The following is a 17730-nucleotide window of genomic DNA, read 5'->3' on the forward strand; positions in this document are numbered from 1 at the left end:
GAACTCACAACAAGAATTCCAATGTGTATGTGTGAGTCAGACAGTGTGTACTGGATGCCATGTCCACTCATGTATTCAGGTGTCTCGTTGCCAGTTTTAGTTCAGTGTCTTGAAAAATAATACACAACTTCTTCTTGAACCTTTTTTTCTTGTTATTTAGCAGCCCCCCAACCTGCTTACTAACATCAATAACCACCCAATAGCTTGCTCTTGAGCTACCTGTCAACTCAATGATTCAAACAAATAATAGTACTCACCTCCAGGGGGCTCTTTCACTTATGAATATTCAACAGCCTAACTTCCTGTCATTCTTATATGTTTATTTAATGGCCTGATAGCCTCCTGATCATGTGTGTCTCATATTAAGTGAAGTTTTGATATCCTGTTTGCATGCATTTGTAGTATAGCTTGCTACTAAGAAAATCCTACCAGTGCTATAAAAATTATGTATATATATATAGATATATATATATATATATATATATATATGTGTGTGTGTGTGTGTGTGTGTGTGTATGGCATAGTCTTACATTACAAAACTACATTACACCAGACTCTTTTTTTCTACCATGTGACTTTGCTCAAGTAAAGTGAAGTGTAATATTTGTGGGCAGAGGGAGTACAGGAATTAGAGGAACTGTTCATAAAAGCCCCAGTTTTAGGATAACTGTGATTCCCCCTTGTTTTTTCAAAATATTAAATATAAGTAATCATGCACACAGACTGTTAGCGTTTTCTTCCATTATTATTCCATTTATCTCAAGATCTGCACTCCCTCTGCAACTAACTCACTCTTAGATAATCCAGCATTAACACCCAAGAAGACATGCATTACCACACTTTGATACTGATGCTATAGGGAACTATTCCTCTTTACTGTTTTGCTCTTTTGCTCACAATAGTTTTACAACATATTAATTTGTTACTTACTTATTAGGTAGGTGGGGAGGGGGGTCTTTTTGATTAGTGAGTGATATGTAATTTTCTTGGATTGCACTTCATAACTATGGAACTGGATAGTGTCATGAGTATGGTCATAGGAGCATGTGTTTTGATTGGTTCAGGCTTTATTAACTGAACACTTCAGATGTTTTTTTTCTTTTAACGAATAGTTTTGTTGATGCAATTCAATGTGAAAAGAAGAAGTGAGGTAAGGAAAAACAAAGGAACCTAAAGATATAGTAGTAGTGGCCAGAAGACACTGAATATAGTCAATATTACTATGATGTAAACTCATGAGAAGAATTTAATACATAGCATTAAACCACACACACACACACACACACACACACACACACACACACACACACACACACACACACACACACACACACACACACACACAATTTCCTCTTTATGTGAGACAGCTACTAGTAATCCATTCCCCATTAGGTTGAACATTTTGTGTTTACATGTTGGTTCCTCTAATTCCCTATAGTGTTTATAAATGCAGCAGAATTACACTGATAGGGAGAAAGAGTGAGATGAAAATGCACAGTAAAATATATTTTTCTTATTCTACAACTCACTGAAATGTTGAAGAAATTAGTATGCAAAAGTAAGAGGAATGTAGCAGCTTGTTTTTTGGATTTACATGTATGCTTGCTTCATATAAGCACCTGAGCCCTCGAGCTAAAAAAAATAAAAAATAAATTTATAAATATAAAATTAAGAATAATATATAAAGCTGCATACACACACATACACGCACACCCTATATATATTATACACACACACACACACACACACACACACACACACACACACACACACACACACACACACACACACACACACACATACACATAGATGTTTATCTGATATATATTTCAATACTCACAAATGAATGCATATCTATTTATAATCTACATATATATATATATGTATATATATATATATATATATATATATATATATATATATATATATATATAATATATATATATATATTGTTAGAAAAATATGTATTAATGGGTGTATGCTTAATGCTAATTAATAATCAAAAGAATTAACACGTTTTTCATTCTATTTTACATGCACTGTGTTATATATAAATTGAGTTTCATATGAGACTGAAAAAGATGCTTTTGAAAACTGCAGTATGCTTTCTGAAACTTGCAAGATGCCCTCTGACCTAGTAATTGCTAGCACAGCAATATTCATGTTTATGCCTTTTGGAAATGTACTTGAGAAGCAGGTGCTTGTCTGCTAGGTCAGGAACGAATGAATGAACAATACTATATTCTGTAAATGTAATGATTTTAAACAATCAGCTCTGTTCGAAGCATGAGAACATGTGCAGCTGCAGAAGCTTAGAGATAAAGTGGACAAAGGATTATTAGAGAAATGAACTGTTAGCATTGTGCTTGAATTAGCCAAAGTACCTTGAATGGTAACATAACATGTATCTAACTGGGAGTAATCAAGGCCATGTTGTTTTCCTCAGGAAGTTTCTCATAAAAATTGTTAAATCAGCAGAAATTAATGGGAATGATGGTCAACAAATGATGATGAAAAGGCTGGTAATCTATTACATCAGCTTGGTAGGCCATGTCTAGTTAGGGAATGTATAAAAATGAAAGTATTTCCTGTTTCTAGTTAGACAAACTCTGTAATAGCACATTTTTGTCTCCTTGCTGCAAGATTAAAGTGCCTTAACCTGAACCTACCGTGTTTTGATCATTTTTAAAGTATATTTTTCCTTTGACAGTTTGGTCCTTCGGACCGGAATGTACCTCTCGCTCTAGGCCTAGGTCAGAATTGGGCCCGGTGGCATGCATCCGTACGGAGAAGAGGCCAAATCGGCTCTTCTGTTTTGAAAGACCTCCGACTGAATTGTCGTTCGAAAGAGGCCAGCCACTGTTTCTGATCTGGGATTGGAGGACGAGTCAACGATCCGGTGGATCAACTCACGGAGGGTCAGGTAAGGAGGAATTTACCTTATTTCTGTTTTAAGATCAGGAACTAGTTGCAGAACTGTTTTTGTCAGGAAGATTTGCATGTGCAGATCAGGGACAAAAAAAGTTACTGTCTTGTCATAGATCAGGGAAACAGAATAGGTAGGCAGTTATTCTAGATAAACTGTGAAAAGGTGTAGAACCATGGTACCACATGATAAGAAGGGTTACGTAACAATTTACAGCTTAGCTAAGGCAACAATGGGAAATCAGTGCACGAAAAGTTCCCGAGACCCGCCCCTAACTGAAGACGCGAAATATATGCAATTACAGCATGCCGACAATGTTAAGTACTATACAAAATGGGTTGATAAGTATAAATTTGACGGTAATTTAGATAAACTTGCACTTATTGAACTTGTCAGGCAACTTAAAACAGACGCAAAAGGTCAATTAAAAAAGCAACGACAATTAGGAGTCCCTCAGGCACATAGGTGGCTTGAGGAAGCAAATCGCAGGGAAAAAAAGATTAAAAATCCAAAAACAATGTTCTTAGACAAAGAGGATAATAACTAGGTAATAGCAACGGCCCCTCCTTCGCCCCCTCCACTTCCCTTACCAGAATATGAAGCGAGTGGACAAGCTGATCCACCTCCGCTATACCCAGCTGTTTCAACAGCATCAAAACCATTTGTCAGGGATCCTATCGAGACAAGGTCTCAAACACGCAACTTGAGAGGGGAGATTGAATTATATGAAATAAATAGAAAATCACAAGCTATGAGTGAGGAAGAGATATGTCCACTCATAGAATTACCAAATCCTCAGGCAGGACAGGCAGGACAGTAAGCAACTCTTTTAGTTTATAGACCGTGGACACCGGAAGATGTCCGGAAAGTCACGGAGGGAATTCCCCATCCGAAAGTGAATTTTCGAAAATTTTTAGAAGACTTACAGGGGATGAGATTAAGTTACCATTTGAATGGAGAAGAAGTAGAAAAAGTAGTTAGACAAATTGTAGGTCCAGATTGGCACATGATCAGTGGCGACTGGAATCCCCGTGACGCAGAACTTAGGCCACTCCCACATACTAATGCAGAATTGGATGGCAGAGTGAAAGGTCTGACAGACCGAATCTCTGAAAAATGGAAGCCTAGGGCTGATTGGACTTGCATTAATCAGTGCATTCAACAAGAAGGTGAAACGGTTGATAGATATTATGCTAGATTATTAGAGTGTTTTAATAACCACTGCGGAATGCAGATACCAGAAAATCAGACATATGATTCCCCATATGAGCAGCAGCTGAAGAATGCATTCTTGAAAGGTAGTATAACTCCCATTAGCAGCTTTATTACGAAGCACATGGTAGATCATCGTACGAGTAGATTGCAGCCATTACTTGAATATGCAAGACATGCAGAGAGACATTTTAATAGTAAAAAGAAAAAGAAAACTCAAGTATTTTCAGCAGAAGATGGGTCAGAAGTATTTGTAGTACAAACTGGGAGAAAGGGTAAGAAAAATACCCAGGGAAACAAACAGTCTGATAAACAATCAAAAGATTTTGAAGAAAGAAAGAAAAGAGGTGAATGTTTTAAATACGGGAAAAAAGGACACTTATCAAGGGATTACAGGCTAAATAAAAAGGTGACTACAGAAAATAGGGAGGATGAGGAATGACTATATGATAGTCAGGAATCACTGAATGAAAATAAATGGGAAAAGACAACTGCAAATGTGATAGCAAGGGTAGAGGATGTGACAGAAGGGGTAGACAATGTACATGAATTTGTAGATGTTGAAGAAAATGAAATTTTAGACCTAGCCTTATTGAGCCTAGAGCTTTACTTAGCAGACACAAAACCGGAAGTGATGCTTCTAGTAGAGGGGAGGGAAGTCAAATTTTTGTGTAACTCAGGGGCTTCACGGACCCTGACACATCCTTCCAAATTACCGGAAGATTCAGAATCACCAGATTATATACTAGTAAAAGCAGCTAATGGACAGCTGTATCGGGAGCCACTCTCCCATGACATAGCAAAAACAGACCCCGTTTCAGGAATGACCCAGAAAAGTAAAATTGTGGTTTCTGCAAAATGCCCAGTAAATCTTTTGGGTAGAGACTTAATGCAGATATTTGGCATAGCCGTAGTTCCAACCATGCAGGGTATGGAAGCACAGCGACAAATGGATACTTTTGTAGTGCGACTGGAGGGTGAGACATATTATTGGTACAGCCAGGACTTGGTTACGACTGGTCCAGGGGCAGTAACCGAAGAACTGATGAACGTAGCCATCAGTAAATCCCCCTCCCTCGACATTGACAAACAACATTTGTTGCATTGTACTCTATATTACTGTAATAGACCAGGACCTGATAAAGAATATGAGCAGGAGTTGTTTCAAAACCATGCAAACAGACTAGTGTTACGAAACTTGTACTGGGACACAGAAGGAAACAATGTAATAAGCTGTTCATTGCCCCAGGAATTTTTAGCACTTTACAAATCTAATCGATTGCCACATGTTAGCTTAACTAAAAATAGAAGTCTGAAATGGGCAGAAGTAGGAGAAAAAGTCACAAGGTGGGAAAAGCAGACAGAATTAGAACTCTCCGAACAAGGAGTACAGAAGCAGAAATTGAATTGGATTACACAGACACACCCAGCTGTACACTCACAGGCTAGTGAGAATAGCTGAGTATTACTCTTATTGGAAGAAGAGGAAAAAGCCTTGCGAGACATACCAGACATTCTCTGGTCAGCAGGGAAATCAGATGTAGGACTTATACGAACAGCAGGACCAGTTACCATAACGCCAAAATCAGCATTTAGACCTCAGAAAAGACAGTATCCCTTGAGAAAGGATGCAGAGATAGGGATCAAACCTATAATAGGTTCATAGGTTCATACTAGGCTATCTGCCCTAGGGCATTTATAAGCCTAGCCAGAATGTGTTTGGCTTTCACCACCCATTTTAAACTAATTTTGCTATGCCCTTTTTCGAGGTTAGTATACTGTGCCTCTGTCTAACAGTGACACAGAAGTTATACCCAGGTTAAACCTATGATCTCCCATCCACTCATCAAGATTCCTCTTGAAGAGAGTCAATGAGGGACTCTGCCTAACCTGGACTGGGATTTTATTCCAGAGTGAAGGGAGCCTCTGGGTTATGAATCTGTCCCTCCAGCATGTCCTATTTATTTCAGTGCTGAGGTTCAAGTCTCGAGCTGTAGCTCGATGGGATTTGGATTTTCTGAGGTGCAGCATGTCCATTAATTCTGGGTTGGACATGGCTTTATACGTCAGGCACAGATCGCCACTGAGTAGAGCTGGAGTTTCTTTAACTGGGCAGCATATGGCATCTGTTTGAGCCCTTTGATCCTCTTGGTGAGGTACTTTTGTGGTCTTTCCAGTTGCTGCAGGTGTCTGGTAAGGTACATCCCAAAAGGGGCATTGTACTCAATTATGGGCCTGATGAGGGATGAGTAAAGAGGCACAATGACCTCCCCTGATCTAGATGTGAATCCCTTCATGATTAGGTGGGCTATATAAAATGTTTTTCTAACCACTTTGGCCACGTGGTTGTCAAATGAGAGACTGCTATCAACTTGGGTCCCCAGGTCCCTAATTACTTCTTCTGTACTTAATGGATCACCACCTATGTGGTATTTTGTGGGCACTTTGTTTTTGCCAAAGTGGATGACTATACACTTTTTGGCATTTAGCTTGAGGCCATGGCTCTGGCACCAGTTGTCTGTTTCTATGAGGCCCTTTTGGAGGATGCTTGTGTCGGCTGGAGAGTCGATTATGGCGCCCAGTTTGCAGTCATCTGCAAACTTGGTCAGCCACAGTCCTTCCGTGTTGGCCTGTACCTCCGAGAAATATATACCGAACAAGACAGATCCCAGGACTGAGCTTTGTGGGATGCCACTTGTAACTGGTTTGGAGTCTGACATGGCTCCAGCAATTCTAACCATGTGGGTTCTGTCCTTGAGCCAGTTTGCAACCCATCTAGTGACATAGGGGTTTATATTTAAGCTGGTGAGCTTATCTATAATGCCCGAGTGGATATTGTATCGAAGGCTTTTGCGAGGTCCAGGTAGGCTGTGTGGACCACCTTCCCCTCGTCAATGGCCTTGGTGACTGTTTCAAAGAAATTGACAAGGTTTAAGAGGCAGGATCTGCCCTTAACAAAGCCGAACTGGGTAGGATCCAGTGTCTGTAGGTCCCCAATATCTTTATTTATGAGGTCCATGATGATCCTTTCCATAGCTTTGCAGACCAAGCTGGTCAGGCTTATGGGGCGATAGTTTCCAGGATCTGTTGAGGCACCACCTTTGTGGAGAAGGACCACTGTTGCTGTACGCCACTCTTTGGGTACATATTCTGTAGTAAGGCTGAGATTGAACAGTAGTTTTATGTTTGGGTTTAGCTCTTCTTGGAGTTCATGTAGGATGCAGCCCGGGACACCGTCTGGTCCCATTGATGCTGTTTTTTGCTTTGGAGAGGGCGGCTCTTACCTGAGCATCTGAGATGTCAGGGGGGCAGAACTCTGCTGGGATAGATATTTGCCCTTTTGGTGGGGATGGGGGGGAGAAGTTTGCGCTGAACCTGTCAGCTAGGATGTTGGCAATGTCTGTGGGTTCGGTGTATTTTTTGTCATTTTGGACTAATTCAGAGCATATCTGGGAATTCCCACCCAGGTTCCTAACATAACTAAAGAAAGCCTTGTGATTATCCTTAGTGTCGTGTGCAATTTTTCTCTCGAAGCTGGCCTTAGACGATTTTATGAGTGCCCATAGTTTTTTGCTAATGCTGATCAGAGATGCCTTCCCTTTTTGGGATTTTGCTCTATCATTTAGCAGCTTCCTCCTTCTATTGTATAGTTTGTTTATGGCTGGGGTCCACCAGACATGACGTCTGCCTTTGGAGGATTGGGTCTTAGTTTTATTTGGGATTGCATGATCCATACATTCCTGAAGGTGTTCATAGAATGCATTTATAAAGGATTCTGGTCTGGGCAGATTTTCCACAGGCCCAGGGGCTTTGAAGGATTCCACCTCGGTTTTGAGGAGTGTGAAATTTGCTTTAGAGAAGTTTTTCACTGTGGTTTTCTGGGCAGGAGGTGGGGTCGGGATGTGAATATCCAGTGAGATTAGTTTATGGTCTGATCTTACCAGTGAGGGATACACTTCTGGTTTGGAGCATAGAGTCCCCATGTTGGTGATGATCAGGTCCAGTATGTTATCCCCTCTTGTGGGAGTGGTAAAAAGTTGTTCCATAGCATTTGAGTTTATAAATTCTAGGAACCTTTGGGCTAGGGTGTTGGAGCTAGAGTAATGCTCCCAGTCTATGTTTGGGTAGTTGAAGTCGCCCAATATAATGGTGTTTGGAGAGACCTTCATATTTTCCAGTGTTCTCAGGAAGGCCGAGTGGGGTTCCTGGGTTTGTGAGGGTGGTCTGTAGCAGGCTATAAACTGGAAGGCAGTTTTACCCACTGTTAGTTGCACATGGATAGTCTCTGATGCTTCGTGCTGTGCCACCAACCTGGAGGTGTGGGCATCCTTGATGAATATTGGTACTCTCCCTCCTTTTGTGGTTCGGTCCAAGTTTTGGGGCCGAAAAGCATGGTATGAGGTATAACCTGGTAGTGCTGGGGTGCTCTCGGGAGCCTTGAACCAGGTTTCTGTTACTGCACAGATATCGATGTTCTCAATGCTAAGGAGAGTTTTGAGTGCGTGCATCTTGAGGTTTAGACTTCTGGCATTGAGTAGCATTACTCTTAGTTTCTTATCCCTTGTGATACCTATGGAGGTGGGTTTGTCTTTTGAGCCTTGCCTAAAAAGGCACTATGGGGTAGCAAGAGCCTTTGCCAATATCCAAAAGCCCAGGGGTGACAGGTGCAAGCCATCCCTAGCGAAGCATCGTGGCTTGTTGAGCATGTCATCCCAGGCTGACAGGCATTGGATCCCCTTTGATTGACACCAATACTTAAGCCAATTGTTGAAATTGATCATCTTGTCTTCATATTGTGGCATCATTCTTGGTGAGAGTAAGATGCTACTCAAGGTCAGGGTCATACCAGCCTGGGCTACATGCTCAGAGAGCTCCTCTATGTCTCTTTTCATGTAGTCCAGGGAGGTACATCTCAGGTCATTCACACCAGCATGGACAATGACTGAGTCATATTTGTACTTGCCTTGGAGTGACCTGAGTGCTTGTGTTATGTGGCGGATCCTGGCGCCCGACAGGCAGCTCACCGTGACCTTCTCCTTGTTCAGCCTGGTGAGCGGGACGTCAGTGTGCCTGACGATAGAGTCACCTATTACAAGTGTATCAGGTGTGTTGTTTAGCCTTAAGGCTGTGACTTTTCGGCACACTGGCTTTGTGAGCTATGTGTTGCACGTGTTTTGTTTTGGGGTAGCGGTTGCTTGGGTGTCTGCTTTGGAGGTCTCTGCTTGACTGCTGCTTAGGCAGATTTTTATTTAGAGCCTCCGAGTATGTTTTTGTGTGTTTATGTGTTTGGTTTGCTGTTGTGGTAGGTCTATGTGAGACTGAAATTGTAGTGAGTGTGGTTTCCTTCTCCTCCTGACTGGTTACGCCAGTACTGAGTTGAGAGAGCTTAGCCTCCAGTTTGGCTATATGGATGCATCTCTCACATGTGTTGGAATTTGTTGGGAGGAGGAGAGGGTTGTCTGTGTACATGAGGCATTTGTAACATTGCCTCAAGATTCCCAGATTCACCAGCTGGACCGGAGAGGAGATTGACAACTGACCTTTGGACATGCTAGAATAGTATTGGGAATTCCTTTATAACTGAAAAAAAAGGGCCAATGGGGAACAAGGTACTCAAGGGTAGTTTGTATGGGTGTAGTGCTTTTAATTTTTTAGTGCTGACTTATATAATTGCTGACCTTTGGACATGCTAGAATAGTATTGGGAATTCCTTTATAACTGAAAAAAAAGGGCCAATGGGGAACAAGGTACTCAAGGGGAGTTTGTGAGGGTGTAGTGCTTTTAATTTTTTAGTGCTGACTTATATAATTGCTTTAGTGAGCAAGTGCCAGGTAACTTAAATGCAATGTGTTACAGGTAACTTAAATGCAAAAACGACAAACAGTAACTTTCTTTTAAGTGAAACAAGGAAATAAGTACAGTAAGCAATGCAGATATCACTAGGGATCCACAGAAGCGCTTAAAAGCCGCGTTTTAGCAGCCTTACTTAAGGAAGGAGTCTTAATAGAATCTCCCGATTCACCATGTAATACACCCTTATTTCCTGTTAGGAAAGCAAATGGGGAATGGCGTATGGTCCAAGATTTACAGGCTGTAAATAATGCAGTTATACCCAGGGCACCAACAGTGCCAGATCCGCATACTTTATTGAATGATTTAAAACCTCAGCAAAAGTATTTTTCTGTGGTAGATATTAGTAATGCATTTTTCTCAATACCGATACACCCTGACAGCCAACATTGGTTTGCATTCACATTTCAGGGGAAACGGTATACATATACGAGATTACCACAGGGATATTGTGAAAGTCCAACAATATTTGCACAAGAAATGGCAAGCAACCTGGCGGGATTTATCCCACCGAGAGGTAGTCAGATTTTACTTTATGTAGACGACATTCTGCTGGCAGCCCCCACCCAGCAAGAATGTAAAGAGGACACCATAGCATTATTACAATTTTTAGCTACTCAAGGACACAAAGTAAACAAAAACAAACTACAACTTTGGAGAAAACAAGTTAAGTACTTGGGATATGTAATATCCAAAGAAGGTAGAATATTAGATGAAGATAGAAAAACAGCAATATTACAAGCACCTAGACCAACTACCAAGAAGGAAATGATGTCCTTCCTGGAAACTACTAACTTTTGTCGGAGTTGGATACCAAATTATGCTTTGGAATCTGCTCCACTGACTAATTTGATATTCAAAAAGCTGATGGCAGCACAGAATTTATTACAATGGACACCAGAAGCAGAAGCAGCTTTCTGCAAGCTGAAACAACTGATAGCATCATCCTTAGTTTTAGGATTACCGAACTACCATAAGCAATTTTTCCAAACTGTAGACTGTAAGCAAGGTTATATGACGTCAGTGTTGACACAGCAACATGGGGACAAACAACGCCCCATAGCTTACTATTCATCACAGTTAGACCCAGATGCATGGTCCTTGCCCCACTGTGTACAAGCAGTAGTTGCAGCTGCAATGGCAGTGCAGGCTTCGGCCTCAGTAGTGTTATTCCACCCTCTCACATTGAGAGTGCCTCATGCAGTCGCAATTATTTTACTGCAAGAAAAAGTAGCATATCTTTCTCCTGCTAGACATCTTTCCTGTATGACTATACTGTTGAGCCAACCTCATATGACAACTGAATGATGCACAACTTTGAATCCATCAACCTTGCTCCCAACCCCTGCAGATGGCAAATCGCACTGCTGCTTGCAGGAGATTGAGCAAAAGACATTACCTAGACAAGACCTTACAGATGTTCCCTTGGATGATGCCAAGGTGACATACTATGTGGACGGCTCGTGCACGAGGTGTCCTACAGGACAGACTCTAGTGGGGTATGCAGTCGTTTCTGATACTGAAACTTTAGAAGCAAAATCTTTACCACACAACTTATCTGCACAAGCAGCAGAATTGATTGCCTTGACAAGGGCATGTACCTTAGCAGAAGGTAAGAAAGTGAATATTTTTACTGACAGTCAGTATGCTTTTTCTACTGTACAATGGAATGTACACATCTACTGGTAAACCAATTAATCATGCGCAATTTATTTTAGATTTATTAGACTCTATTCAGTTACCTCAAAAAGTAGCTATTTGCAAATGCGTAGCTCATACCAAGCAACAGGATAGAATTTCGAAAGGTAATGCGCGGGCTGATACAGCTGCAAAACAGGCAGCTTCAGCCTCGGAAGCTTTTCTTTTGAGTGAGGAATTACAACCCTCTGAGATTTTAGACTTAGAAATGTTGAAAACAATGCAGACACTTACTACAAATGTAGAAAAACAGAAGTGGATAAAACGAGGAGCAATTCTTGAAAAGGGACTGCACATCTCCAAGGAAAAGAAACCAATTCTGCCATCTAACTTGTTTAGATATGCAGCTTTGTTGAGCCATGGGCAGAGCCATGTCTCAACAGGGGGGATGGTACAGTTAGTGAATCAAGTGTTTACAACGTATGGATTTACAAACTACACAAAACATTTTTGTGCAGCATGCCATGTTTGTAACAAGCATCATGCACAAGGGGCATTGAAGCCTAAGCAAGGGAGTTTCCCTACACCACCGTATCCGTTTCATACTATTTGTATGGATTTCATAGAACTGAATAAATGTGAGAATAAAAAGTATTGTCTTATCATTATAGATATGTTTTCCAAATGGGTGGAAGCTTTTCCAACTAAAAATCCAGATGCAGCTACTGTTGCAAAGGTCCTTGTTAAAGAAATTATACCCAGATTTGGCATACTGGAAAAGATTTATAGTGATAACGGTACACATTTCGTGAACCAAACAGTGCAACAACTTAGTCGCTATTTCGGAATATCATTAAAAAATCACTGTGCATACCACCCCCAATCTGCAGGATTAGTAGAGAGGCATAATGGGGTATTGAAGAATAAGCTAAGGAAATTGATGAGTGAGACACAAAAGAACTGGGTGCACTGTTTGCCTCTAGCACTATTGAGCATGAGAACTGTTCCAAATGCAAAGGGATTGACTCCTTTTGAAACTTTGTTTGGGAGGGCATATTATATACCTCAGTGGAAACCTCTCATGTCTGCAGAGCAAGCGGCTGACAGTTCACTTACAGGGTATATGAGACGATTTTTGAATAACAAACCTTTGCAGTTAAATTCTGTTTCAGATAAAGAGCAACCAAAATCGGAAGCACCAGTAGCCCCAGGCACCTGGGTCTGGGTGAAGATTGTGAAGAAAAAGAACTGGAGTTCTCCGAAGTGGGAAGGGCCGTACCAGGTACTACTGTCGACACCCACTGCAGTCAAGATCGCGGAGCGAGCTTCCTGGATTCATTTGACGCACTATAAACTGGTTAAGAACTTTGAATTGGACAAAAACTTTGTTACTGTTGTACAACGAGAACATAATGGCCAGGTACAGAGTGAATAGAGACATTGAGCAACCTCAGAAAACTTGTATGATCATTTTGATAGCTATGCTAATCACATTGTTCTTTTTGTTGTGGCCACTCCTTTTTCCTGCCACAAAAGTTGAACTGATTAAACGTAATGAGCCAAACATAGACTGGCATCCGAACTTTAACACTTATCAGGCAATTACACGTGTGTATGCTGAGACTTTTAATGTTTCGAACTGCTGGGTCTGCACAGCCATACCAACAGCATACGGGGATTTATTGATGGCTGCTATCCCCCTAGGGGTCAATGAGACCTGGGAAAATCTGTTTTTTGACACAGTTGCTATTAAAGCACATGATAGGGTAGCACTGTATTTGCCTGTAACACAAAAAGGAATTGTATGTTTTTACAAAAATGATACCATCCAAGTGGGATGGAGCAAGTGTAATGTCACCGTACAGTATAAATGTTATACAAAAGCAAATGATTTAGGTGGATCTTGTAGTACAGATTATAACTCATTTCTTAAATCTATGCATAAGACTCTTGATCAGGTACAACGTAATCCTGTACTTTTTAAACAGTTATCTGTAATAGATAGGAAAATGTTTCATGCAGGACAGTCATTTTGTAACAAAGTAACAACTAAGGTAGAGGACTGTTATTTTGTGTGTGGTAAAAAAGCATATAAATGGTTACCTGAGAATTGGTCTGGCAGTTGTTTTTTGGGATACCTGGTCCCGGCCATACGACACACTGCAGTTTTGCCTCAGGGAAGTATTTGAAATACCCGAGATGTAACCAAAAAGACTGTTAAGAAACCTGAGAATCCAGTGGGACAGATCGAAGCAGGCTGGAAAGACCATCATAATGTGGGAACCAAACTTGCGCACATGGACTTGAGTGATGCTGTCATATCATGGGCAGGCATATTACCTGCATATGGTGCAGTTAAATCGATTTGGGAGCTGCGAAAACTGTCTAAACTTCTCGAAGTAATGAGTAATGCGACTTTTTCTGCTCTTGAACTGATAACTGATGAACTGAATGCCATGAGAACTGTAGTGCTCCAAAACCGAATGGCTCTTGACTTCACCCTAGCGGCGAGGGGTGGGACGTGCGCTTTAATCAAAGAAGAATGCAGTGCATTCATTCCTGATCATCAGCATGAAATTAACGATCATCTTGAGGTGATTCAGCAAGTGTCGTCCATGACCAAACCAGGCCCAAACCCTCTGACAGACTTTTTCCAGAATGTATTTGGGGGGTGGGGTTCCATCCTAATGAACATATTGATTGCCATTGGGGTAGGATTACTCCTAATAGGAGTTTGTGTTGTTGTGGAATCCCCTGCATGAAGAAATTAATCAAAGAATTCATAGATATATCAGTATCTGAGACTATGTATCAAAGTACTGAATTTGAAGAGCTGCTAGAATGTGAAACACTTTCATAAAAGTTTAAACTGAATGACTTTCTTAACTGCAAATCCTGATTGGAAGACGTTAGGAAAAGAAGCAAACTGTTTATTCTTTTTTGGAAAATAGAATTAAAAAGTATTAACAGGAGAGAAATGTTAGAAAAATATGTATTAATGGGTGTATGCTTAATGCTAATTAATAATCAAAAGAATTAACACGTTTTTCATTCTATTTTACATGCACTGTGTTATATATAAATTGAGTTTCATATGAGACTGAAAAAGATGCTTTTTGAAAACTGCAATATGCTTTCTGAAACTTGCAAGATGCCCTCTGACCTACTAATTGCTAGCATAGCAATATTCATGTTTATGCCTTTTGGAAATGTACTTGAGAAGCAGGTGCTTATCTGCTAGGTCAGGAACGAATGAATGAACAATACTATATTCTGTAAATGTAATGATTTTAAACAATCAGCTCTGTTCAAGCATGAGAACATGCAGCTGCAGAAGCTTAGAGATAAAGTAGACAAAGGATTATTAGAGAAATGAACTGTTAGCATTGTGCTTGAATTAGCTATAGTACCTTGAATGGTAACATAACATGTATCTAACTGGTAGTAATCAAGGCCACGTTGTTTTCCTCAGGAAGTTTCTCACAAAAATTGTTGAATCAGCAGAAATTCATGGGAATGATGGTCAACAAATGATGATGAAAAGGCTGGTAATCTATTACGTCAGCTTGGTAGGCCATGTCTAGTTAGAGAATGTATAAAAATGAAAGTATTTCCTGTTTCTAGTTAGACAAACTCTGTAATAGCACGTTTTTGTCTCCTTGCTGCAAGATTAAAGTGCCTTAACCTGAACCTACCGTGTTTTGATCATTTTTAAAGTATATTTTTCCTTTGATATATATATATATATATATATATATATATATATATATATATATTTGTGTGTGTGTGTACATATCTATATGCAATGGTTTCCCTAGTACTGGCTGCTTTTAGCTAAAACTGAACTCTGTATTGTCAACACACTTGGGTCAATAATGCAGATGGTCAACAGTATTGCGAGTAAGGGCAATCCTGGGAATGAGGAATATGTCCTTTTCCAGAGGATTGTGCAATCTTGGAGTTAGTATATATAATTAGCAGAGGGTGTAGGGGGTACAGCCTCCCATACAGAGTGTGTGGGGGGTTGCCTCCCTACAAAGCAATTGTTTGTTGTTTGCATGTGTTAGCAAACTTTAACTGAGCAGAAAGCATGCCGACATTTCTGTTTCAGTGAGTTAGTGAGTCAACATTACTCCTCGGGGAAAGGGCAATTAATTGATCTACTGGCACAAAAGGAACAAAGTTCTCTACTAGCGTAATAGCATAAGTAAACCCAGGGAGGTTGATGGAACATATATTCCTGCCATCATTTCTGAAAAATGCAAAAATTACCTCAGTTTACCAAATCAGGGAAACTGTCACTCCTTCAAAGCAGCACTGAAAACCTCTGTTAATGACAGCAACCCAATATACTGGACCTTCAGCATTTGCTGAATCAATGGAATTATGCAAGGGCCCTTGTGAACAAAGTCAGATGTGAACGTGGACAAGTGATTGTAGCTTGCACCCACAGATTACCACATTTTCATGCAGTCATGGAAAAAAATCTTTCTGCTCAGTTAAAGTTTGCTGATTACAGTACTTGTTAATTATCCCACACATAGACTATGCACTGTATTTGTATACTGCACCTTTGCCTATGAATATTTGCCTATTTCTTGCAGCTTCTGCTGTATTGGATAATTCTCTAAAATGGCACAAGAACAGTTTTACAGAAGAGGACAGTGAGGTCCTGTTGGAAGTTTCTGCACACATATGGATCAACATTGCTGATTGTGCTGAGTGCATCATACTGGAAAAAGGTTCTGATGGTTATCCAAACAAAGGTGAGTACTTTTAGTGGCCACTTCAACACTGTACAGCAGTGTAGGCACTTCATGATAGACATGCAGGATATAGTGACCTGGCAAATTCACCTGACAGCCTTACAAATGGAGCAGACCCTCTACCACATTCATTATAAAGAAAGTGTTTCTTGTATCTTTAGCTGTGGTTGAGAATGACATTCTCTTATCTCAGGGATGAATGCATGCAGGTTGTTTTCCCAGCTGCATTGTTAACAAGCTGTTTCCTGGGGTTCCAGTGGTGCAAGGTTTGATTTCCTCAGCCTGCATTGCCTCACATTTTGACTCTAAGCAAGTCACTTAACCAGACACTGGGCCCAGTCTGAGTCTGGAAAAGGTCCACAGAGATCAGTGCTCTACCTCAGAAAACAAATATAAAAATAAATCAATAAATCCACCCTCTGTACAAAGCAAACATCACTCAATGTGTAAAAAATTTTAGATTGTTATTATGCTACTATGTAAAAAATATGTTTATACTGACTTTGCTTTCTCACATTGTGCAATATATTGTTGTTCTCCACTGGATGTATAGTCTATGTACTTTGTTATTTCAGCACTGCATGTCAACATTTGTATTATTTGTTTATATACTTTCATGTAAATAATTAATTATTCTGTATGCTGGAGCTTTTCTCCTTGGGTCTCCACTAAAAATGAGCCATATGGCTTGGCTGGACTAACCCAGATAACAAATGTCAAATAAAATAACTATATAAACATTCTGAATGCCATTACTATTACTGCATGTTACACAAACAAGACAGCATTTCATGCCTGCACAGGCCCTAACATGGATGCCCTTCTGCCCCACATAAATGGTTCACACCACCAGGAAGGGCCATTGATTCATGATAAGAGGAGCCAGGTGTATGCAGACATCAGGACTTCACAGGGTCCTGCTTAAGGAATGAACTTTTCATTAACCAAGAGAGTGATTTATGCAAGACAGAATTTATGGAACTGGTAAACAGGAGTATATTTATGCACATGAGTATTAGCTTACCTTTGTTTTTCATTACAAGAGTTATTTAATATTCACTGAGCTAAGATGCACTTTATAATTTGTAAAGTGTTGCTTATGTCGGAGTCAATAAAACCTGGTATGTTTTTACTGAAAACTGGGCACATCAGTGCTCTTTCTGAAGGCCTTTACCAATAGATTATGTTACACAATTTATTGGTAAATATCTCTAACTGATTTGCTATTGCAATTAAAATTTCCATTTTTTTATCAAGAAATTAGATCTAATTAGGGATCAGTAAAGAGGTTACAACTGGTGAGCATGGAAGAAAGTAACAAATATACCCACATTTGAA

Source organism: Protopterus annectens, chromosome 2.part1 (assembly GCF_019279795.1).
Source record: "Protopterus annectens isolate FY-2018-M chromosome 2.part1, PAN1.0, whole genome shotgun sequence".
NCBI lineage: Eukaryota > Metazoa > Chordata > Ceratodontiformes > Protopteridae > Protopterus > Protopterus annectens.